This window comes from Phyllostomus discolor, chromosome 1 (assembly GCF_004126475.2).
Source record: "Phyllostomus discolor isolate MPI-MPIP mPhyDis1 chromosome 1, mPhyDis1.pri.v3, whole genome shotgun sequence".
Lineage (NCBI taxonomy): Eukaryota > Metazoa > Chordata > Mammalia > Chiroptera > Phyllostomidae > Phyllostomus > Phyllostomus discolor.
In genome coordinates, this window is record NC_040903.2 from 58,089,995 (window position 1) to 58,116,649 (window position 26,655).

At 37.3% G+C, this 26,655-nt stretch overlaps 1 protein-coding gene and 1 pseudogene across 1 annotated transcript in view; both read left to right on the top strand.

Moving 5' to 3' along the window:
• The window catches only part of PRTFDC1 (phosphoribosyl transferase domain containing 1), a 93,338-nt gene that overhangs the window by 23,566 nt on the left and 43,117 nt on the right, over positions 1-26,655 (top strand). The gene's annotated exons all lie outside the window — the stretch shown is intronic.
• Positions 10,482-12,645, top strand: LOC114491422 (annotated as a pseudogene).

Here is a 26,655-nt window from a genome sequence, read left to right on the forward strand (position 1 = left end):
CAACTTGGTTTTCATAACTGTTTTAGTTATTCTACTTCTTTGCCTTTCCATATACATTTTAAATGTCAATTTCTACAAAATAACCTGTTAGAATTTTTGTTGCTTTGATTCTGCAGATCAATTTAGGGAGAATTAAAACCTTAACACTATTTAGTCTTCCAATCTATGGACAAGGTATACTTTCTAACTTATTTAGGTCTTATTAATATCAGTTGTTTTCTAGTTTTCAAGAGTCAGATCTTAGACATACTTCTTAGGCTTATACTTAAATGTTTATTTTTTTTGGTCCTATTATATTTGGTAAGTTCTTCTTTGAATTTTAATTTCTGATTGTTTATTGCTAGTCTATATTGTAGAAATACTGTTGATTTTTTATATTGAAAACTGACTTTTCAAAATTCTTACTAGTGCCAATAGTGTTTTTGTAGAATCCTTTGGATTTTTTATAAAGAAAATAATTTCTTCTGTGAATAGAGATGGTTTTACTTCTTCCTTTCCAATTTATATAGTTTTAATTTCTTTTTATTGCCTTACTGTACTGGCTAGTATTTCCTATACAATATGATCAGTGCTGCTGAAACTAACAGCATTGTAATCCATGTCAGATTAAACAATACTGCTATAATCTCTCACTGTCTATTTCTTTAAACATCCTATTTTGTCAATGTTTTAATTTAAAGGCACACATTCTAACATTTATTAACAGTCATTAAGACTTATTAACACTTAATACTGCTCTTCACTCATGTTTATGTGATACTAGTTCAGAACAAACATTTGCATTTCTAAAACTCCAGTAACATTGTGATCATTATTGCTGCATCTAGATTGATATTTTCAAATCAACATATTTTTCCTGGGGATATGGAACCTCACCCAGGGTTCTGATGGAGATAAACAATTCTAGACTTAAAATCTTCCCCAGCTGCATCCATTCTACAGTGTATTTTAGCTTTCATCCCACACTTGCATCTTGTAGGATGCAGGAATGATGTGGTGTCTTTCTCTTCCCTGCTAACAAAATGTCTATCACCAGAGTGACACAGATCATTTCCTAAGAGATTACCTGACACAAAAGCCTACCTGTCTGTTCTCTGGAGAAAACTTTTCTGCTAATTAAATATCCATAGAAATGATGGAAAAATCATAAGCATAATCTAGGGTAAGAAGGGAACAGTTTTTTTCTCATAGAACATAAACTGTCCTTATCCAGAGATGAATTAATTGCTCTATTTGGTTAGGCTTGAGCTGACCTTCTTTAACATACTTGAGCAATTTCAACATTCCTGAGGGCAGAGGCCTATTAAAAAAAAACAACTAATAAACATCACCAAATAAGGGGAGCAAGACTAGGTCATTTTCCTCTGAGGCTGATTGGTGCTCCTGCATACCTTCAAACCTATTCATAGGAAGCAGACATCTCCAAAACATCTCATCAGGAACAATGGCCACTAAAGTTTTCTTTTTCTTCCTTTAGAAATTTCTGGAGGGAGATCAGGATGCTGTGTACTGTTATGGATTCTGTTAAAAAGCAATGGGTAGTTTTACTCTCTCCTACCCTTCTGCTCTGTGGTTCTTTCTAAATTTCTTTTTTGAGGGGAGGAAAAGATAAAGTTCAGTTTACTTAGAGGCACAATTTCTCTCATTGCAGCCATAGCATTAGGAGCTCTTGCCCCAGTAGAGTCTCATTGTTCGATGCCCTTCACTGTTTACTAAGGGACCTTCCTGGGGGATGGACGGCTCCAAACATCTCGGGGCCTTAGGCAATGTGACTTGTCTTTTTGTTAACTTCCCATAAGACAGGAAATAAATTTACATAAATGATAGCAATCTAGACAAAGAGTATTTAGAAATTAGCATTGGGCTAATTCATTTCAGAGTGGGGGGGCAACTTTCTCCTATTCTTTAATGAAAATGAGAGGCACTGGCAACCTGAATTCCTTAATATTTCAAGATTTTCTTCCCCCCTTCCTCTTTTTCTGTTTCCTTCTGTCTTTCTACTAATGTTGATTCAGCATTTGCTAGATGAATTTATTATCTCATTTAATCTGGACTACAAATCCTGCCAACATATCTCTCATCTCTTCTTTTATTGATGAAGAAAAGGAGGCTCAGAGAAGATAACTGGCTCGCCTAGTGTGACACAGCAATAAACAGGAGAAATGGCGTCAGAGCCCAAACTCACCAGCCTCTCAAGCCTGTGCCCTTTGCACCACGTCAACATTTCCAGCAGAATTTTCATGTCAATATGTTTGTTAACATTGATAAAGGAGTTGGTTATATTTTCCACCAAAATACATGTCAGAGAAATTTTAAGTACCTGCATACAATTATTATTCTCATTATGTAATAATTTGTCTTTACAAAATGGTGACCTTAATTGAGAAAATCTGCAAGTTGTAGGTGAGAGAGAACTAATTACATGTATGACATCTCATAGGCACGTAAGTGGCTACAGTTTGGAACTTGTCTTATAAGATCAGCAAATTTTTAAAAGTATTTCATGTTTATTTAGAAAATAATCAAATGCCATTTTTCTCATCAGGATGTATTTAGCTATGGGACCTAATTTTTCAGCAGCTCTAATCCAAGGATGCATTGCATCTCATGAATACCTATTTGTGTTAGCACTACATTGCACACTTGAAAAAAATTTTTTTCCTACAGTAATACATTCATGTGGATTAACAGATCAAAAAGAGACTTTGATTGTGGCAAGTTTATGGAACAGACAACTTGAAAACCTCTTGCTACAAAAATGCTATGTGATATATAATTTAAAGGCCTTTTCAATGCTTGCTGGAGTTCACACCAAGGTAAAGGGTACCTTAGAGGTGGAAATGAAGTATCTGAGAATCAAAATGTAAGTGTGCACTGTTGCCTCCCAGGAATAGGGCTGGAGAGGAGTGTTAGCCTCAGTAATCTGGTTTTCACACCCATGCAGAGGCAGATGATAGAGCCTTGGACCCACATGAAGTGGGAAGTTCGGTGAGACCCTTATGTAAAGCCCATGCCTTCAGAGATGTATGCCCTTGGGGAAAAAATTCACCCATTAGTAATGAGATGTGCAAAGAAACTGGCTTGTCCTTCACATGGGCTGTAGTGGAAAAGTAAACTGTCACAGTAAACTGTCACCCTTGGGAATTTTTAAACATGATTCTGTACCACATGTGAATTTGAGATTTTTAATTTACTTTACCTGCATAGCTTGGGAAACCCCCACCAGAGTATTTACTATTAAAATTGATCTCAGACTGAAATAACCCCCACCCCAGGTGCCTGGTAGAAGCAAGTTGCGAGCCTGCCTAGAGAGAGAGCACCACAACCTCAGCAGGATTCCTACAGATAAGCTTCACTTAACTTGAACTCACATACCCAAAGCAAAAAGGATGAGTGAAAGCAATCCACATGGGCAAGATCGGCTACCTAAAATAAATAGCAGAAATAGATAAACAAACTGTCTTAACGAGAATGTAAAATAATTCTACCTAACATGGTTAAAGATATAAATGTCAGTATTTAAAGAAAAGGTAAGATAACATGAGAAGAAGAGATAAAAGGACTTTTAGAGCTCTGACCAGTATGGCTCAGTTGGTTGGGTGTTTCCTCATGAGGCAAAAGGTTGCAGATTTGATTCCTGGTCAGGGCACACACCTACCTGGGTTGAGGGTTTGGTCCCTGATAAGGGCATGTATGATAGGCAGCCAGTCAATGTTTTTGTCTCACATCAATGTTTCTCTCCCTGTCTCGCTCTCTCCCTTCCCCCTCTCTAAAATAAATACCATATTTTGTTGTGTATAATGCACACTTTTTTGCCCAAATTTTTGAGGGAAAAATAAGGACATGTATTATATATGGGAATTAGTACAAAATATGGGTGTGTATTATACACAGCAAAACATGGTAAATAAAATCTTTTTAAAAAGAATTTTTAGAAGTAATGAATGTCTAGCAATGAAAAAGGTAGTAACTGAATGGATAGGATATGCAACAACAACTCAAGCAACAGGATATGCAGAAGATTGAATGTTATTATGGATGTGAATTTTGAACTGGAAGATAAATCTGAGAAAAACTATTCAGAAAGCAGCATGGATATAAGAGACAGAAGATAGAAGATATGAAAGATTAAATGAAAAGACCCAAAATGTGTCAATAGGCATTCTAATAAGGAAAGACTATAGAGAATTGAGTAATTTTTTTAAAAGCTAAGGCCTAATCATATTCTAGAGTTGATGAATATTCAGATTCAGGAAGTATAGTGAGACCACACCTAGACCCGACAGTTGAACTGAAAAAAAAAAAAAGAGTCAAATAATAGGTTGTAAAGACAAACAAGGAGAAAAGAAAAATTGCCTCTATAGGTGTTACCACTATCCAATCAACAGTCTTATCAAAGGCAATAATGGAAATCAGAAGGCAGGGTGTAGTATTGTCAACAATACTGAGAGAAAGTAACTTAACTAAAGTGTGAGTGCCAGCGAAAGACATCAGTAGTCTCATTCTGAAGGAGTTCTTTGATAGCAGATGCTGGCTAAAAGCACCTCCCGAGGGGTATATGTTAGTAAGAATAAAATTGAACCCCAGAGAATGAATGTGATGCAAAGAAATTAACAAGCACATAGGTAAATCAAAAAAGTTTTGATTGTTTAAAATAATAATTGATGAAACAATAATACTGATTATGATGCATTTTGGTGGTAAAACAAAGAAGACAGAATTAAAATACCAGTTCCACTCAGTTGTAAATGATCAGAGTAAAAACATTCTACTGTCCTTTCACTCTTTAAGAGAAGCATAGAGATATTGATGACTTCTGAACTTTAACATAGGCATACCTTTAAAAGTTTAAGGATAACCAATGGAAGAATAGAAATATTGTGTATGTTATGTTTAACCTCCAAGTAGGTAGAGCATGGAAAGTAATATGGCAAACTTAAAACTTGATTGATTTTTCAATATTAGACAGAAAATAAGAAACAATTAGGTAGCCTTGTTATACCCATTCTACAGATGAAGAAACTGAAACCTGAAATGTTAAGTAACATGTCCAAAGTGAAAAGGCTTGTAAATGGAGGATCTAATATCCAAGTTCAACTCCAGAACCCAAGACTGAGACCATTAAAACATTCTGTCTCTGTAGAGATCTGTTGATATGTTGGGATGTATTAGGCTGAAGGAGGAAATTTTCACCAAATGAATCAGGATTCTTTTTTCCTGAACTTAATTTTGATACTTATTGAACCTGGTTAAGCCAGCTCCCATAATTTCTGGATGAATGGCAATATCTCTAAATAAATAACTGCTCATTTTTCTGAGATATTTTATATGTTATATTAGTAAACTATGGAGAATTACCTTCCAAGAAAATAAATAATATTGACACTTGGTTTTCCTGTAAGTTATGGGAGACTAGAACTTTCTTTTCATCTTTCCCCCTACACCATGGGGGTCTTCCAAAGATATGAACCTTGGTGACACTTGCTGCCTCTCTGGGTTCATTTCAAACTGCTGCTCTTGGGAAACCAAACCCAGCAGAAGCGCACAGGAGCCTTGAGAGCCAAGCTTCCTACCAACTCCCAAGGTCTAGAAACCTGAATGAAAGAGAAACAGGTGTAATTCAGCTGCCCCTTGGCTACCCAATTTAGGATGTTTTGAGAAAGCTCTTTTGGGGAAGGGATGGGAGGCCTTTTGGAATATCTATGCTAAGGGGTTTGGGAATAGAGAACTACGAGGATTTCAGAAGTTGGCAGAGAGTAGGTGCCAGCACATGACTTCTCAGCCATCCTCATGACAAATTTTTGTATGGGGATGTATTTTTTGCTAACCCCCCCCCCCCCCGCTTTATTCCCTCTTAAACATCACCCTCAATTAAAGGTTTATTACACACAAGCCAGTGTGAGGATAAATTATAAGTCAGGATGCAGTGCTTACATTTCTTTGCTTTCCACCAGTTTTGCTCTGAGCAAAATAAAATCTTCATCAAACTTCGAGGCTTTAAAAAACTGAAGAAAAGTTTTATTTTAAGCAGCTGCTGTTGCCCTGGATCCCTCCCTCATGCTGTTGGAACATGCACTGCTTTGTATTAATTGATACTTCCTGTGTGTTGGCAGCACCAAGAGAACGCTTTCTGGAGATAAAATACAATCCAAAATGTGGCTGCAGTAAGATTGAGATTTGCCATGCCAGGGATGAGGGCCCCTGGGGAAGCTGGCATCTCCATTAAAGAAGTTCATGAGAGCTAAGGGTTGGCTACAAACCTAATCCCTTGAGGGAAGAGAAAAGCTAAAATATATGTTTTTTTCTCTCTCATCCCCACAGTTCAGAACAAAGGGTCTATGCCAATGCTTGATGATTCGTGCTAATGAGGACAGATAAGCTACACCGAGCATCCTTAGTTGTAGTGAGTAGTTTTCATTTTACTCTACTAGAGGCCTCTCGCTGAACTTCTTTCATGTAATAGAGGGCCTTGAGAGAAATGATCCCTTTTCTTTTAGAGACAGGAAGTTCACTTTTTTCAAAGTCCCATCTTGGGCCTAGAATGAGGGGAAGGACTCCTCATCTTTGGAGATAGGTGGGTGGAAATGAGAGGTACCCTGTTCTTTGGGGGTGCTGAATGGGTCCAAGACAGGTATATATTTGTGTGTAATTATTTATAGTTTATATATGTCTCTCTATACATGTAATTCATGTGTATGTGTATATATATCTTCTTTATAATAACTAATAATGTTTATTTATTTTTTGTTTTTTAATTTTTTAATTGTTGATCAATTACAGTTGTCCCCATTTTCTCCCCATTACTCTCTCCTGCCCTACCCACTGCCACTTCCCACATTCAATCCTCCCCTCCGCCATTGTTGTTTTCCATGGGTCCTTTATACATGTTCCTTGATGACCCTTCCCATTCTTTCTCCCATTATCCCCCTCCCCTTCACCTCTGGTGACCATCAGTTTGTTCTTTATTTCCATGTCTCTGGTTATATTTTGCTCGATTGTTTGTGTGTTGATTAGGTTCCACTTATAGGTGAGATCATATGGTATTGGTCTTTCACTGCCTGGCTTATTTCACTTAGCATAATGCTCTCCAGTTCCATCCATGCTGTTGTGAAGGGTAGGAGTTCCTTCTTTCTTTCTGCTGTGTAGTATTCCATTGTGTAAATGTACCACAGTTTTTGGATCCACTGATTTATTGATGGGCACGTAAGCTGTTTCGAACATTTGGCTACTGTAAATAACACTGCTATGAACATTGGGGTGCATAGGTTCTTTTGAATTGGTCTTTCAGAATTCTTAGGGTATAATCCCAACTGTGTGTATATATATTTTTAAGTAGAAAGGGAGGAAAACTAAAGGAATAAGAAAGATAAGATAAGAGACAAAAGAAATGATAAAACTTTCCTTATCTCATTAAATCTGAGACATAATAGATTTTAAAGTGCACCATTATTTTATGTACCATTAAAAAAGAAAAACTGCTATAAATTAAACCATGACCTGATATGGATTATAAGATGCATCCTGATTTGGGGTATGTTAAAATGTGAAAAAATGCACCACTTGAAACTGATGAACTGGTAGTTCCCCCCTTTTCCCTTCTTTTGCAACATCATTTGTGAGTGTTTCAAATAGCTGAAATACAACAGAAAAGATTGTCTTTGAACTTGGCTATTCCTAAATCTTGAGTTCTGTAATATTATCCCAGTGCTCTTTTGCAAATGGTAGGTATTCCTTTGAGGCTGCAGATTTTTTCCACTTAGTTTCTAAAAAATGTTTAACTTCCTCGTAACACTTTTGCAAACTTCAAAGGGAGAGATAGATACTAAAGAATAAGTCAGAGAGATGCCTGGGTGGTTTGAATCAACCCACATAAATTCTTAAAATTAATCAAGATCATTTATGAAAACTAGAACATAATTTCTATGCAACCTCTGGAAAGAGAGGCTCATCCGTCATGGTCATATGTGTCCTGAAGCAAAGAGTGTTGACATTACCTGTTTTGTCTCTGACCTTTAGTCTTTAAGATACATTTACTACTAGCTTTCAGCATGAATGGTTGAAAAACAAATTGGCATGAGGCAAATCTCTATTTTAGCTTAAAAGAAATCATTTAGCTTTTCCTAGATTCCTCTGAGAAAGTTATTTTACTTTGAGATTTTTAATTCAATTGAATAAAAGGTTTTTTAAAAAGTAAAACCATAGCCTATTTTTATTTGTTTTTCAATTTTATTTTTCAATTGCAGTTTACACTTACTATGATTTTGTATTAGTTTCAGGTGTATAGCATTGCAGTTAGACAATCATATACAAAGCCTGTTTTTATAATAAGGTGAATGGTAGGGTTTATAGCAACATTTTTAGTTATCATTCTTTGCCATTTTTATTTTGTAAATATCTATGCATTTTATTATTACACACTCTTCTTTTTTAATCCTCACCCAAGAACATTGTTTTCATTACTTTTAAGGGAGAGAGGAAAGTGGGGGAGAGAGTAAGAAAGAAATACTGATGTGAGAGACAAATATCAATTGGTTGCCTCCCATAGGTGCCTGGACTGGAGATCAGAACTCACGACCTAGGTACATGACTGGGTGGAACCTGTAACATTTCAGTTACCAGAGAATAACCTAACCAACTGAGCCACACTGGCCAGGGTTTCATATACATTCTTTGTACTCAAATTCAGTTGTCTATAAATGTTGTACTTATTAAAGGGTTTATCTTTCCTTATGAAAAGAAAACTCTGAGAGGCCAAGTAAAAGAACAATGCAGAAATAATTATTAAATTATTGAGGCAACCAAATTATCAGAGACCACTCTGAAGATAGAGCTGTGCTTAACTCAGTGACTGCCACAGGCTGGGATTGAATCTGGGCTAAGGAACGTGACCCAGCCTGGAGTGGGGTATATTGGGAATACTCTCTGCTACCAGTTCAAGTTCAAGTTCAGTGCGGCAAGTGTAACAGGCAGTTAAGAGATGGGATGAAAGATGACAGCCTTAAGAGCTACAAAAACTAGGCGGGTAGTATCAGCAAGCTTGTGTTTTACTATTGGTTTGACTATTAGTAAAATCTAATATTCACTGAGTACTTTTATATTATGGCCAACTATTGTTCTAAGTGTGTTATAAGTATTAACTCATTATACCCTCACAAGACCCCTATGAAGTTGGTGCTACTAATACACCTTTTCATAGGTGAGGACATGGAGGCCAGAGAGGTTAGTTGGAGCCCCTGGAACATATGACTAGAAAGTAGAAGTTGGTGAGACTCCCAAACTAGGGCCTTTAATCTTGACACCATGGCTGCCTATTGAAGCTATGGGTGAGAAAACGGGTCTCAATGCCTAGGAAGTAGACAAGTAGGAGAAGGGAGCCTCCCAATTTTCTAGAAATGCTGGATGCATTTCCAGGAAGGGGCTTGGGCCTTAAAGACAGGACAAGGCAAAAACCCAGCACACATGAAGGCCTCTGGATCTTGAGAACAAGGCAGAGTGCCAAAGCCAACAGGAGAGGCAAATACTGAGTCATGGGGTATTAGGTTCCCTTGCCTGCCAACAGTTCCAGAGTTCCAATTTGTCTAACTTTGGGTTTGTTTCTAGAGATTTGCTGAGGTTGAGCTAGTAGATGAGGTGGGGGCCAGGGTCAAGTGACTTTGCTACTAGGAGAGAAGGCTGCAGAACCTGGGAACTAGGCAGGACCTAGCCCACCAGTCAGTGTGCACAGAAAAGTACTGATCCCATCAAATGCATCAAGGTTCTAATTATAACTCCTGTCCCTGCATTGCCCCATTTAGCTTTCCCATGCATACTCTGGATCCCTGGAACTTAAACATGTTGCACCAATATAGTAAGAATGCTGTTAATAATTTTCATTTATTTGTACCAGTCCTTTCCCAACAAGGATACAATGTGATATTTTATTAATTATGTTTGTATATTAATTATATAGTAATATATTAATTATATAATATCGGTTCTATATTAATATAGTTATATATTAATTATATAATTTATAATTTTGGCATAAAAATCATTGCAAGCAGCAAAAATCCCTGCCCTTACTTTATATAGCCTTGTTAGGCTATTTTTAATCAACATTTTGCAGCCGACATAGAATATAAAATGTAGCATCAAGGCCATAAAAGTCTATAAAATTACATATTCCATATGTATTTTATGAAACACATGGGCTTTTTATGCTAAGAGAGTTACCAGGAAATTATTTGGATTTAGAGGGAAAAAATAGTTGGATATAGTAAAATGACTCAGGCAAAGTATTTATGGAAAATTAATCATTTTAAAAATCTTTTATGGTGGTCATTGTGGTATAATACAGTTTGAAGTTAATGTTTTTATTCTCATTTTAGATTATATAAAGAGTTATTTTATGGTGTGCATTTTCATTATTAAATATAATATTGTTAGCAATTTAGGTAATGTCAATTTATATTAAAATACTTGAGACTCATAGCTTTCAAGGATAAGAATTATTTAATTTTCTTTTTTGTGAATTTGGCATTCAGTTAAAGGAAGTTTTGAAAATCTTTCTTTTTTTATTTACCTAGCATTATTTTCTTTTCAGCAACAGAAATGGAATCCAAACAGACATTGAAAAATTAGAGAATAATACCATGAAAACAGAATGACTCTTGGTGAGAAAAAGGGCACAATAATACATCAAGGGCCCCATAGCTCATGCCACCAGAGAAATGACTGGGCAGAAATGCCTCAGGGAAAGGCTGGCCAGTCACGGTAGACCTGGAGTCTGATGAATCAGCAATGCCTTTGCTAAAAATGTCCATCTAATACAGTAGTGGGAAGTGCTGGTAGGGATGTGACATGCAGAAACCCAAAATTAAATTTTTCCTCTCTCCTAAGCCCCTGCTGAAAGTACTGACATGGACTTTGGTGTCCTACTGACCTCTGCATGTTGTTTTTGTTGAAGACCCTTTTCAAATTAGGAAAGGCACTAACTGGAAGGGACACTCAACACTGCTCCAACTAGAATTCTGGTATGGGAACACTTCTGAAGTTCACCATGGTCTGTGTTTAAGAGAACTAAGAAGTGCAAATGTATTCTGTTACCTCTCCTCCTCCTATTAAGATAATTTCTTAACATGTAACTAGGTTTTTTTCCCTCATTCCACTGTTTTCTGAGCCCAAGTCACTCAGGAAGATGCTAGTTATGCCTCTGTTGTTTAATCCCTTAAATTACTTTTAACTGTTGTTGAATTATAGGAAGCGAAATACTGAATTATGAAGAAACACATCCTAGCTTTCTATCTTTATTTAAAGTAAAATCCACTCACTTTTAATGCAGATCAATTTGGACCAGCAAACAGGGATAAAACCTTAGATGATTTTAGATAGTGTTCTTGTAAGGATTAGAATTGTTAGTAATTTTAGAAGATGAATGAGCATATTTTCATTGGAAAATCATTAGGTATATTCAGTTTGTTTCTTTTATTGGATAAATTTGAACACATGTTAAATGGATTAATGTGGGCTTTTTCCAAAGATAATGATTTTTCTGTCAGCATCATTAAGCTATACCTACATGCAAAATACATATACTAGAATAAATATCCCTAAAATTATTTGTACTAATTCTTAAATTCAGATCTCTTTATACAGGGTGGTTTCCTCCTGTGGAGTAAAGCCCTTTGTGTAGACCATAATTCCAGGCTCTTTTCTCTGGAACTATAAGGTTCAGAAAACACATCTCAGAGATATGACTCCAGGGCCATTATATTTTCTCCAGGAGTTTGTTTGTATCAGATTGAATATGCCATAGAGGCAATTGGGCATGCAGACACCTGTTTAGGAATTTAGCAAACAATGGTGTTTTGCTTGTAGCAGAATGACACAATATCCACAAGCTTCTTGATGATGAAGTCTTTTTTTTCCGAAAAAATTTATGAACTCACTGAGGACATGGCTTGCAGTGTGGCCAGCATAACTTCTGATGCTAATGTTCTGACTGATGTACTGAGAGGCTCATTGCTCAAAGGTATTTATTACAGTGTCAGGAGCCAATTCCTTGTGACTGGTTGGTTACAGCACTGTGTGGTATCAAATGAACTTATATATGGTTGGAAGGAAAATGTCCCTTTGGTGTCTCACTGCTCTCCATTGGCTGGGATAAGTATTATGGCTTTCAGCTCTATCAAAGTCAGCCTGGCTGAAATTATGGGGATGGAAAGCCACATACATTGGAAATAATGATGCAACAGCCATGTTAATGTTCAAACAAGACTATAAAGAAGGAGAAATGACGCTGAAGTCAGCACTTGTTTTAGCTATAAGAGTCCTCAAAAAACCATGGATGTGAGCAAATTCTCTGCTGAAAAAGTGGAAAATGCCACACTAATTAAAGAGAATTGGAAAGATGGTCATTAGTCATCAGAATTCTCAAACAGAAGGAAGAGGAACAGTTGATCAAAAAACATGAGGAAGAAGAAGCTAAGGCTGAGCATGAGAAGAAAAAAGAGAACCAAAAGCAAAGTATAAATAAAAGACAAAATCCAGGATTTTATAACTTGTTTGGGCACCATGTCAGTGTGAAATCTGTCCTCTTCCACACTGAGAAAACATTAGTTTTCTTAACCTGCACAGTAGAAAAGTAGGATGGTACCATCTGATTTGGCCCTTGATTTTTCTTTCTTTTTTTAAAAAAAGATTTTATTTATTTATTTCTAGAGAGGGAAGGGAGGGAGACAGAGAGAGAGAGAGTGAAACATCAATATGCAGTTGCTGGGGGTTATGGCCTGCAACGCAGGCATGTGCCCTGGCTGGGAATCGAACCTGCGACACTTTGGTTCACAGCCCGTGATCAATCCACTGATCTACACCAGCCAGGGCTTTGATCTTTCTTTCAAGTTGAATGATGATTGCTCTTCGTGGACTTTTTAATTCTCCTCCCCCTTTTTGGGGAATAAACTTGGAAAGAATGGCAATGGTGAAGATCTCCTTCTATTACAATAGAACCATGCACGGGTTTTTTAAAAGCTAAGTTGTATCTATTCATATAATATAATATGATGGATTGGTTCATCTAATATAATAATATCCATTCATTGACTACTGTGTGAAAGTGCTTTATTAAGTGCTTTGCAAATATTAATGCCAACCACAACCTGATGAGTTAGGTAACTATTATTATCCCCATTTTCCCTATGAGAAAAGGGAGCCACAAAGAGTTTAAAAAACGGTTCCAAGATAACAGAACAGGTTGAAACTAGAGCTGAGATGCAAAACTAGGCAGCCTGACTCAACAGCATGAAGACCTGACAATGTCTCCACAATGCCTCCCAGAAGAAGGACCCCATTAGGACTACAGTGCACTTGAACAGGCACTCCGTTTTCTGGCCTTTGCTTTCTTTTTTTGTGAAATGATGAAGTCAGCTTTCAAGATCAGTAGGATCCTTGACAGTTTTGAATTTATATAACCTTTAAAATTCTAGAATATCTGTAAGAATGTCAGATCGATGACACATATATGATTTGCATTCTCCACTAAAATGACATTTAAATTACACACACACACACACACACACACACACAGAAAGGGGGGAAAAGAGAGAGATAACAGTTTCTAAGATAATGGGCCTAATGGCATGGAGGTGAGCAAGATTCAAGTGCCTGCAGCACAGGGACACCAAAGAGCAAGTTAAGCAGGTTCTTGAGAGATTCATTGCTCTGGAAAAGTCAGGTGCATCAGATAGTGTGCTGATGCCTATACAGACCATTTGGACTTCTGGTTACCCAACCTCACCTCCATTGTTTGAAGTTAAGTAACTGCTTTCCTCCCCTCCCAACTAGCCCTCCTCTCCCCCTTCTACTGTTGCAGGAAATTGAAGATTTATTTTTCAGAAACATTGAACCAAAGAGGTATAAAAATGTGGACACCAAGTAAAGCAGAGATCTGGGAGAACTCAGCTCAACTTTCTATACAAGATCTTGGGAATATCATCTCCTACCTTAGCAGCCCAGGCCTATGACCACTGCCACTCTTACCTATGAGGTTTGAGAGTGAATATTCTTTGAAGAAACTGGATAGTTCTTAAAAAAAGACCTCTGCATGTTATTTATTGCCTTTGAGAGTTCCACACTGAAAGGGACATGACTCCTCAGGGAACCCTCTAGTAAATACATCTGTTATCATTCTTTGGCCTTAATGGACACATAACTCTTTCCAATCAGCTATTCTGGTGTCTTTTAAATAGGAAAAAACAACCAAGAAGAACAGTCTCTAACATGGATGAGAAAGACCACACAAAACAGAACAAAATAAAAACAAAAACCATATAAAGGGAACTCTAAGAAAAAAAGAGATAAAGGAGGGAGAAGAAGAAAACTTCAAAATATTTTGTTTAACAATATTAAACATAAGAGACAAAATAAGATATTGTATCTCTAAAGCCACAGCCACTCACCTGTTTCTGTAACAGAAACAGATGAATAAGAGGAGAATAACATTTCTTGGAAGTCAAAAATATGTGCACTGCATTCGATGTTTTTGCTTGCTCCTTTAACAGTCATCTCTACACCTGACCATAATTTCTCTGCCTCACAGTACTGAGATTACTGATGTCAACAACATGCTTTTCCAGCCTCCTTTGCATGTATGAACTGGGCATTCAACACAGTAAAGGGAAGCCCACTGCACTGTCTTCCCAGAGGGAATGGTTTGTTTCCCTAATGAAAAACAAACAGACCCTGTGAGGAAATCTCTCTTGTTGCATCAAGATGTTGTTTTGTCATAAAATGACCCCTGGAACTGTGGCAGTCTTGGGATCTCACTGAAACAAGTAAATGGCTTAGCTAATTACTGAGGATGGTGAAGAGGATAGGGGTAGAGCCTGGTCTTCCATGGCACCACTGAGCTCAGGAACTTACTTTGAGCTATAGGATAATGGGAAAAGAGGAACATAGTGCAGTTAGATCATAAGGAAAGGTCCAAAGCTTAGGTCAAGGAGACATGAAGCCTTGTCAGGAAGTAGGAGATGATGATATTGGCAGTTCTATGAGCACAAAATAGCGATAGTTCAGTCATTCAACAAAGGATTTTACTATGGATCAGGTCCTGATGTAGGTGCTAGTGAGACATGAGTAAACAAAATAAATTTCTTGCCATTCTGGAGCTCAAATTCTAGGTAAAACAGACAGGAAATTAAAAATAAAACAAAAACAAGAAATATGAAATGTGTCAAATAGTGAAAAATATTGTAAAGAATAGTAAAGTTGAATCAGAATGATAAAATGGGTTAAAAGGTGTTGTGGGTGCAGTGGTCAGGGAACGCAGTCTCTAACTGGGAGTCATTTAAAGCAGAGACTTGAAATTAACAGGATTGCACACCATGTAGACAAGGGAAGTGAGTTCTGGGCAGAAGAAATAGCAACTGCAGTGGCTGTTAGGTGAGAATGTGCTTGGTATATCTGAAGAAAAGCCAGAGAAGAGTAGCAAGGGGAGATTAACAGCAGATGATGTCAGAGAAGTAATGAGGAATAGAACCATGTTAAATCTGACAGGCAAAGTGTGGACTTTGCCTTTTGCTCTGAAGAGGTGACATAGTCTTATGAATGTTTTAAAGAACAAGTCTGTCTATTGTGTTGAGAATGGAATGAATGGGGGAAAGGTTGAAGGAGGGATATTTGTAGGGTCATTGCCATAATAGCTTGAACCAGGGTGGTTACTGAACAGGTAATAAGAAGTATTTGTATTCTGTATGTATCTTACAGCAAAACCAAAACCATTAGCTAGATTGGCTGGTGGATTTTCTGTTGCTTGTCAAGAATGACTAAGGCTTTGGGCCTGAGGAAAAGTAAGAACTGAGGTGCCATTTACTAAAATATAAGAAAGTGTAAAAAAAAGGAGGTTTGGAAGGGGAAACAAATATGGATATTTAACTTTATAAGAAACTTTGGACTTCTGATCAAGATGGAGGTATAGGTAGACATGCTTTGCCTCCTTGTGCAACCACAAAAAGGAATTACAACTAAATCTCAAAACAAATAACACCCAGAAGTGTCAGAAAATTGAACTGTATGGAAATCTGACAACCAAGGATTTAAAGAAGCCACATTCATCCAGATGAGTAGGAGAGATGGTGATGCAGATAAAGGGTGAAGAGGAGAAGAGAGTCTGTGCAGCGAGGAGAGGCAGCAGCAGCAGTGGTGGCAGTGGCAGAACTGTCATGGGTGGTCCCACATTGATGTGTGATAGATAAAAATTAGGAGGGATACCTTGGGAGCAAGTGATTCCAGCCCTGAGCCAGACCTCACAGCCCATGGCTCCAGTGCTGGGAAGATAAATCCCCATAACTTCTGGCCATAAAAACCAGTGGGGGTTGGGGCAGTAGAAGAAACCTCTGTATTTTCAGAAAACTTCACTTAAAGGGCCCACACAGTCTTAAAACATATGTAAATCCACCCACTCTGGAACTCAACACCAGGGAAACAACTGGAAGGGTGCCAGTTGCATACAGGAAGTGGGTGAAGTGCTTGGAAATGGGGTGAGTGCAGGGCAAACCTCCAGAAGCCAGTCAGTGACACAGTCCCCTCTCCAAGTCCTCCCCCAGCACAGACCCACAAACAGGTGAAGCGGGTTGTCCCAACCCTGGTGATTACCTAAGGCTCTGCCCCACACAATTTACAAGTGCCTTTTACAGGGAGTCAAAGCAGCTCTACCTAATACACAGAAACAAACACAGGGAGGATGCCAAATTGAGGAGATAAATGAAACAACAGAAGGAAACCCCAGAAAAAGAACTAAACAAAATGGAGATAGCCAACCTATCAGATGCAGAGTTCAAAACATTGGTGATCAGGATGCTCAAAGAACTCATTGAATATGGCAACAACATAAAGGAAGAAATGAAGGTTACACTAAGTGAAATAAAGAAAAATCTACAGGGAACCGACCATGAGAGAAAGGAAGCTGGGATTCAAATCAATAATTTAGGACATTAGGAAGAAGTAAACATTTCAACCAGAACAGAAAGAAGAAACAAAAATTCAAAAAAACAAGGATAGTATAAGACTCTCAGACATCTCCAAACATGCCAACATCTGAATTATAGGGATGCCAGAAGGAGTAGAGGAAGAGCAAGTAATTGAAAACTTATTTGGAAAAATAATGAAAGAAAATTTCCCTATTTTGGCAAAGGACATAGACACAGAAACCCAGGAAGCACAGAGAATCCCAAACAAGTTGGACCCAAAGAGCACCACATCAAGATATATCATAATTAAAATGCCAAAGTTTAAAGATAAAGAGAGAATCTAAAAGCAGCAATAGAAAAGCAAATAGTTACCTACAAAGGAGTTCCCATAAGACTGTCAGCTGATTTCTCAAAAGAAACTTTGCAGACAAGGAAGGACTGGCAAGAAATATTCAAAGTGATGAACAGCAAGGACCTACAACCTAGATTACTGTATCCAGCAAAACTATGATTTAGAATGGAAAGGCAGATAAAGGGCTTCCCAGACAAGGTAAAGCTAAAGGAGTTCATCATCACCAAGCCATTAGTAATGAATTGTTAGCAGGGGTTTCCAACCTGTGGCCCATAGGTCACATGTAGCCAAGGATGACTATGAATGTGGCCCAGCACAAAATTGTAAATTTACTTAAAACATTGAAATTTTGTGTGTGTGTGATTACATGTCACAATGTATTTAATGTGTGGTCCAAGACAATTCATCCAATGTGGTACAGAGATGCCAAAAGGTTGGACACCCCTGTAAGACACTTATTTAAGAAAAAAAATGATAAAAACTCTGAACATTAAAAAGGCAACAAATTCACAGCTATCAACAACTGAATCTAAAACAAAATAAAACAAAACAAAACAAAAACAAACTAAGCAAACAACCAGGACAGGAACAGATCATAGGCATGGAGATCATTTGGAGGGTTATTAGCTGGGAGGGGGAAGGAGAAGAATGAGGGAAAAGGTGCAGGGTATAAGAAATATAAATGGTAGGTACAAAATAGGCAGAAGAAGGTTAAAAAACGTAGAGGAAATGGAAGCCAAAGAACTTATGTACATGAGCCATGGACATGAACAAAGTGAGGGTATTGCTGGAGGGAAGGATGGTACCTGGCGGAGGGAGGCAAAAGAGGAAAAACTGGGACAGATATAATAATCAATAACACATACTAAAAAAACACTTTATGTTTGTTTTTGCACTATGTTTCCTCTTGAACATCCAAGATAAGCAGTCAGTTGCATATACCAATCTGGAGTTCAGGGACTGTGTTACAGATGAAGATGTTTAGTAGGTCCTTGAAAGATGTTGTTTTATTATGATGTTGATAAGAGAAAAATAATCTATTTCTCAGGCCACTATGTGGTTTCCAGGTTCTCCCCATGTCTGTGTGGGTTTTCTGTGGGTTCTTGGTTTCCTCCTACATCTCAAAGATGTGCAGTTAGGTAAAGCGTCGTGTCTAAATTTTCCTAGGTTAAGTGAGTGTGGGTGTACATGTGTGGCCCTGTGATGAAAGGTGCCCTGTCCAGGGTTGGGGCGGGGGGGTCCCACTCTGAGCCCTTAGCTGCCGGGATAGACTCAGGCCACCCATGACCTGAACTGGAATAAGAGGATTGGAAAATAATTAGCTTACTTGTTTTTATTAATCTTTCTTAAATGTATGCAGAGCTCACATTAATTTCAGCATTTAGTATTAGAAGTACTTGGAGTCTTTATTTAGAAATTTGGTAATATTTTTGTGACCAAAAATATGCCAAGGGAACTTAACTCTTGTTTATATCAATTAGCTTGTGGTAAAACTGGCATACATAGTTCTGCTTAAAGTTGCAGTTTCCAAGAACCTATCAAGATTGTTAAGTGAGGACTTACTGTTATTTGAAAGTGGTCAATATATAGTAGGGACTTAAAGCCATGTTACAGGACCTGGTCACCTGAGGAGTGAGAATAAAAGGAGAAGCGATCTAAGGACTGAGCCCTGGAACATCCCAATATTTAAAAAGTAGGAGGACAAGAAGAAACTAGCAAAGGATCCTCAAAAGGAGCAGTTTAGGGAAGCAGCTGATAGATCAAACAGGAATACTGAAAAATTGACCACCAGATTTAACAAGGTCCAATTTGGTAGTGACCTTAACAAGGGTCCATGTGTCTTTAGGAACAAAGAGGGAAGGACAGTGTCAGCAAATGATGATCTGTCAGCAAAAGCAGCCAATCTAGATAACCAGTCACAGGAAGTAGAATGCAACATTGAAAATGACTCCTTGCCCGGGAGGTGTGTGCAATTCTAACATTGCCTGTGGATGTATGGAAGCCAAATGTGGGAAAGTGTCATTCAAAGGAAAATGAGAAGCTCTGGTTTTACCATCTAAGTTGAATAGGTATGCTTTTTGCAGCTCGCATTTATTTGGAAGCATGGTAGAGGAAGTTCTATGACCCATTTCCCTGTCCAAATGTCAGAAGTCTTTGAAAAGGCAAGCATAAAAAAGAAAAAAAGAATATGAAGCCATAAGCACAAACTTGAATGCAAATGTATCATATACAAATTCCAATATTATATTCTAATTTTTATACAAAGTTAATGAACCATTTTGGATCTTAATATTCTCCTCTGTAAGACAAGGCCAGTTAGTCATGCTTATCTCATGAGATTTGATGAGGAATGAATTGTCATATGGAAGGCCACTAGTACAGAATCATACAAACAGATGGTCAATAAATTCAACTATTACTATTATCAATATTATTAGATCCATATTAGGCCTGAGGTAAAGGCCGCTCACTGTGATGTGGCAAAGATGAAGTATTTGTTGACATGAACCTTGTTGGAGAAGGGGCTGGCTGTGCTTGCAGTTTTAACAAAATTCTTTGAAAGGCATTTATTATGGCCTAGACCTTGTAAGAAGCAGAGCAGGGCTCAAGGCCATATTTTCTCGATATATTCCAAAACAAATTTCAATGACTTCTCATAAACTCTGCTATTTAAACCAGATCATAGCATGTGTAAGGTTAAGATAATACCACACCCTTGGGATGCTGAGGGCAGAGAAGAGAACACCTTGCTGCCTAAGAATGCTGCCTGCCAAGAAATACATCTGCATGAGGCACTAATGGCCCTAAGCTCACCTTCATCCTATGTTTTCGGTCTAAACCTTATGTATTCTTACTTTAGAACACTACGTGCACAAGGGTGTTGGTCTTGCTCTCACTGATTCACGAACTGGAAAGCAGATAGCAAATGCCTAAGACATAATTTTGTGAAAGCACATCATGACTTTCTTTTTATTTTCACAGTAACTCAGACTGAATTGGAATATTTCTAGTGGAAATAGTCACATTCTTCACACTTGAATAAAATATTTGGAAATTGAGCAAATGGGTTCTCTGTCCTAAAACAATGTTTACTTGTAGCTACTATTAACTTCATTTTCTTACTTAAACGTATGAATTTGAGTCCTGGGTCTGTGATTTATTTTTTCTAGCAGACCTTACTATGAAACTTTAAGGCTTGAAGAACTTCAGCCAAGAGATTCATAGGGCAGTATTAGTTTTGTATTACAGTCCATGGTCATTTGATTTATCAACATAAAAAAAATGATTCAACAAAATGGGCATTCCCAGAAGTCAAGTAATTTCCTCAGAGGGAAAAGAAATTTTTTTAGTTCCCAAATTTAAAAAACAATCTCCTGCTTCTATTTAAAACTAACCAGGGAAACACTTTTCTTCACATTCGACTCAAAGAAAGATTGGTTTGTGCATAGGTTTGTGCACATTGGATGTGTGTTTCCTGACCTTTGCTTACATGCATTCTAGTTCTTATGTTGGAGGTAAATAGATTGTAAAATTGCTTTAAAATCATTGCCCTAGTAGTCTTCCCCTTATTAGCATCTAACTATAATCTGAATGAAATTACATCCTAATAGGGGCATTGAAAATCACTTAAGGTCATTTCTGCCAGAAATGACCGTTCCTAAACACTCTAAGATGAATTAGCCTGTCTTAATTATAACCTCTCTTTATTGTGAAGATTGTACCGGAATTTTACTTAACAAATTCTCTGAGCATGAGGAATTGTCAGCTTGGGCCTGAAATATGTTTAAGTATTTGGAGACACAGGAAGAAGCATGTCAGTGATACCACCCAACAGACATAAAGTTCTTATTACAACTAAAAACTGTGTAATGGATGAATCATCTCGTAAACCTAACAAATACACATGAAGTTACTTAAAGGGTCAAGCTAAAAGGAGCAATAAGATTGCTTGCGATTATTTCCTGACAGCATTATACTCCCGTCTCTTTGCTAACCTAACTTTAAATGTATTAAAATGATGCCAATTATATTGTTAACCTTTTTCAGCTCAGTTTACTAGGTGACTCTGCCTTGGAAGCTGTGCAGCTCTAGAAAAGTTAGTGTTTTCTCCATAAAGTGTCTGAAATTTCAAGAGCAAATGGTATTAGAACTTCTAGATGCCATATTGAAATGCTTTATGTTTGATTTAGTGAAAATACTTCATTATACTGAATATTTTGAACTCAAATCTGGGTTCAAAAAATATAAATGGCATTTTCTCTGTTCTTATTATAACTCTGAAGTTTTTGATTTAGTAAAAGGAAGGCTTTCAAGAATTCCATGTAGCAAAGTGATATGATCTGATTTATAGTTGAAGAGCATCACTCGGGAATCTATGTCCAGAACAGAATGAAGGGGATGGGGCAAACTCAAGGAGACTAGTTTAGAGGTTACTGAGTAATCCAGGTGAGAGACAATGCAGCTGTATGGCAGCCGTGGAGGTGGTGAAGAGTGACAGGTTCTGGGTACATTTTAAGGTAGAATCAGGGGTAGTGAATGTAAATGGAAACAGAATAAGAGTTTTCAAGGAGGAGTCCTAAGATTTGGGACTCAAGCACCAATTAAAAGAAAATCTTTGTAAAATACATCTGCTAAAGATCTTATATTCACATATAAAGAACCCTTACAACCCAGTAATAAGAGGACAAATAAACAGTTTTTTAAAAGGCAAAAGATTTAAATAGGCATTCCTATATATATATATATATATATATATATATATATATATATATATGAATATATATTATATATAAAGACCATACTTCTTTACTTAGGTTTGTGTGTGTGTGTGTGTGTGTGTGTGTGTGTGTGGCGCAAATGAGAACATAGGAACACTCCTGGAATCATTAGTCAGCAGGAAATGCAAATCAAAGCCACAGTGAGATGCCTTTTTACACCATTAGAATGCCTATGGTCAAAAAGTCAGATAGTGACAAGTGTTGGAGATGATGTTGAGAAATTGGAATCCTCATATACTGCTGGTGGGAATGTAAAATATCTAGCCCCTTTGCAAAACTTTTTGGCAATTTCTTATAAAGTTAAATATATACTGGGTGATCCAACAGTCCTACTCCTACGTATTTATAAAAGTGAAATGAAAACACTTTTCACATAAAGACTTATATGCAAATGTTCATAGAAACTTTATTCTTAATAACTCACACTAGAAACAATCCAAATGTCTATGATGGGATAACCAAACTGGGATACATCCATGAGTAGAATATTACACAGCAATAAAAAGGGGTGAATTACATGCAAGGAATAATACAACAACATGGATGAATCTCAAATGCATTATGCTAAGTAAGAGCCAGACTTAGAAAATCTACAGACTACATAATTTCATGTAAATGAAATTACAGAAAAAAACAGAACTATCATAACAAAACATATCAATGTTTGCTAGAAGGTGCAGTTGGAAGGGAGGGGAAGGTAAATTCTATATCTTGATTTTAGAGATGGAGACATGACTGTGTATGTTTGTCAAAACTCACTGAATTATCTGCTCAAAATATGTATATATAAATTAAACCTCAAAGGAGCTGATTTTTTGAAAAGCAGTGCTAAATATTACTGTCTTTTTTTTGTCTTTACTGGTGTGGCTCAGTTGGTTGGGCATTCTACCACAAAACAAAGGGTCACTGGTTCAATTCCCAGTCAAGCCACATGCCTGGGCCACACATCTCGTTCCTGGGCAGGACACATATTGATCGATGTTTCTCTCCCTGTCTTCCTGCCTCCCTTTCCCTCTCTCCAAAAATAAATGAATAAAATCTTAAATAAATAAATAACCAAATAAACATTACTGCCTTTTTTGATGTTAGCACATTTTAATCGGTTGGGATTTGGTAAATAAATGTACAGCTATACTGTGCATAAAAAATCTTGGGGGAAAAATAACCCCTCCAGGCATGTCTTTTCAGCCATAAATTAGAGACCATAGTTCTTTACTTAGTGATTTTTAAAATCTGAAAAGTCAGATCTAATAGGTCATTTTGTAAATCATATTTAATTTTAATTGCTTTGAGTTCAGTTTTTATTTAATGGAATCCAATGGTGATTCATTTTGTAAAGTAATTCAATCCCACTTATTTCATTTTTTTCTATTTTATAAACTTGTATCATTGAATACCAATTTTTATTAAAGCTGGATGTATATAAGATGATATATTCCTGAGGGGAGAAAAATGCTTGCTCTTATACCGACAACCAGAAATTCTGGTTTCTTATTTATTTCATACCAAACATTTATTATGGTATTTACTGTGATCATACATTGTTTTTTTACATACATTATCTTAATCTTCCACAGCCTATTGAAATAGGTATCACTATCCCCATTATACACAGAATGATATAAAAATTTTGAGTTGTCAATGACTTGCTTGTGGTTACCTTGCTTGTAGCTAGTAAAATCAGAATTAAATCTTAGGTTTTCTGGCTTTATGTTCTTTCCTCAGCCAAAGCTGACTTATTCCCCTGGTCCTTAAAATACATGTGAGTTGTGCTGAATCTCTAGCCTCTACCATTGTTCAGCTCACTGAGCAAATTTATGCATTTTATTGGAATATATCTACATGGAAACCCAACAATATTGATAAGGTCTGGCCTTGGGCATTGGGAAACATACAACTGCTAATCTAGCTCCCAACCTAATTTCACTGAAGTGTTAAGGGCCTCATGGGCTTCTAGCAGGAGGCAAGGTGAAACAGATGGCATTTTTCATGTAGAAGGTAAAATACAGAATAAGAACATTTTAAATTTATATTTGGTGTTAGGTATAGCTTATTAGTCTTTCACTACTAGAAAAAAGTGATATTTTTTCTATAGAAAGTATAAATATTAAGAAGAAATATACGTAATATTTTATAATCCATCCATTCAATTGATACTTGCAGACAGTGGGCATATCAATGATTCCACTAGATCCTGTGAATTCAGGAAAACATAAGCCATACTCAATCCTCTTCCTTAAGGGGCCTGTAGCTGACTAAGGAAACAGATGTGCCAACAAATGAATGCTGAACAGTGAGACAGTGGATAGTGGATATTTTTGTAATAAAAAGACAGCTTGCAGCCCAGCTACTTATTAAAGGCCCTACAATACTGCATTTGAATCTCTAAGGTATATAGTCTTATCTCCACTTAAAATATGAGATGACCAAGGCTCAGGAAGGTTAGAGGCCCTGTGTAAGGTCGATCACCCCAGAATGGGAGTTTATGTATAAAGCAGGGGTCCTCTCGCCTACAAATGCACCCCATCCAGAGATCTTCTATTTTTCTCAAAGTAGCTGCAATGGAAGGGACTATTAGGAAGAGAGATTCTCTGCAAGTGCTCATCCTGCCTCCACACTCCACATTGGTTACCAGAGCCAGAGTGGAAACAGATCCAGTGAGGGGCACAGCAGCACAGGTGTTCTAGCACTCAACCCCTTCCCAGCTACGGCAAGCCCTGGCTCTACCAGCAGTCCTGAGGGGGAAAACCAGATGCTTTTCACTTGATGGCGTATTTCTTCCTGCCTGAGAGTGTGAAAAACATTAAAATATGTGAAGAAACATTGTTTAGACATTAAAAAGATTGCCTTGAAACACATCGTGGTAGTCTTCCAACTCTTTATTCAGTACATAGTAGAAGGCACGTTCAATCAAATGCAATTTGATAAAAATGTACTGAGGATGCTCTGCACCACAGTGGTGGGGACAAGCCCTCCATGAAGCCCTGGGCCTCAGGAGATTTCATTGCAAGTCAATGAGACTTCATTGTAAAAGGCCCTATTCATCATTCACTTTCAATGTCTTGGATCAAATCCTAGAAAGCAGGGTTGCCCTCAAGTAAAATTTTCCCACATTTAGCGTTCAAAACACTTGGTTGCTAGAAAACCCTATAAAGAAATTTTACTGAAAATCAAACTCTTAGGGCAAAGGTTATGACATTTTATTGCCTGGTTCCAAAATGAAATAACCTTTTGTTCTGTGTCCTCTATTTATGCTGGGTTAGAATACTTTGCTTTGAAATACATTTGGTTGTAGTTTTAAAATGAAAGATGACAGAAAGAAGACAATCACTCCAAAGATTTATTTTTAATTGTTACGTATTATATTTGAAAGGATTTAACTTCTGCAGTGGTGTTGGTGAAGCTGCCCAGAATTTTCAGAACTCAGATGAAATGATGTAATAATTCCAAAAATGACCATGTTACTATACTCACAAAAATAATTCTTTGAAGAATTTGCCCTGAAAGGATTCAAGTCAAATGCTTTTATCCTGTGGAAATTCTAACTCATACAACTTTCTCTCCCTCAGTCTCCATTTCCTGGGTAATTTTCCATTTTTATACTTATCTACACCACCCTATTTTCTGCAATGTGTTCATGTGACATTTCTGTTCAGGAAAGTAAGACATAAGCTGCTTTATATTCTAAATGGATATAACTATAACATAACTATATGCTTAAATTCCAAAGAAATCCATTTAAGGAACGATAAATGAGCAGTAAAGCCTGGGAGAGAGCCAAGATCTCCTGACATCTTGTCCATGTCTCCTCTGCTTTGGCCCCATGCCTTTTAGAACTAGAGCCTGTGATACTCAAGTGGAAGCAAGCTGCTGGTAGCTCTCAGGATCACTAAGGAAAATTTCTTACCTATGAACTTTGTAGCCACTCTTGCTCCCGTGAAATGAGATCTTGTAGCAATTTCACTTTTACTTCCTTGATAAATAAAATTGTTCCAATTCATTGGTTTATTAGCAGAAATGCCAAGGATATCAAACAAGAAAAGACAACCTGTAGTGTTTCCTCTGTATGGTCTATATTCTGTCCACTTACCAAAAGAGATATAATTTCCTTTATTCTACATGATAAGACATGTTCATTTATACAAATTGATTTTGTTTAGGAGTGTATGTGTGTGTGTGTGTGTTAGGTAAGCACTTAAATTATAACACATTTCAAGATTCTTATATTTCTTCATATTTAATATATCAGGATCCTCATAAATGGGTGGCCCAGGCCTCTCTTGATGTCCAAGAGGACCTGTCAGTCACAATGCAATCAGCACTGTAATGAGGCATATATACAAAGCGTGGGAGCAGAAAGGGGTTTGGGGAGACTTCCTCAGCTGAGTCATGAACATGGAGTAAGGCTCTCCATGGATACAAGAGACAATGGAGAGCTTGGGGCTGGAAAGCAGCATTTACAACTTTAAGGAACAGGAGGAAACCTGATTTGGGATGGATGGATGGATCACCATGTACATGGGATATGGTGGGAAGCAGATCTGCAGAGATGAGCCTGGTCTGCCTCTGAGGAATTTGCCTT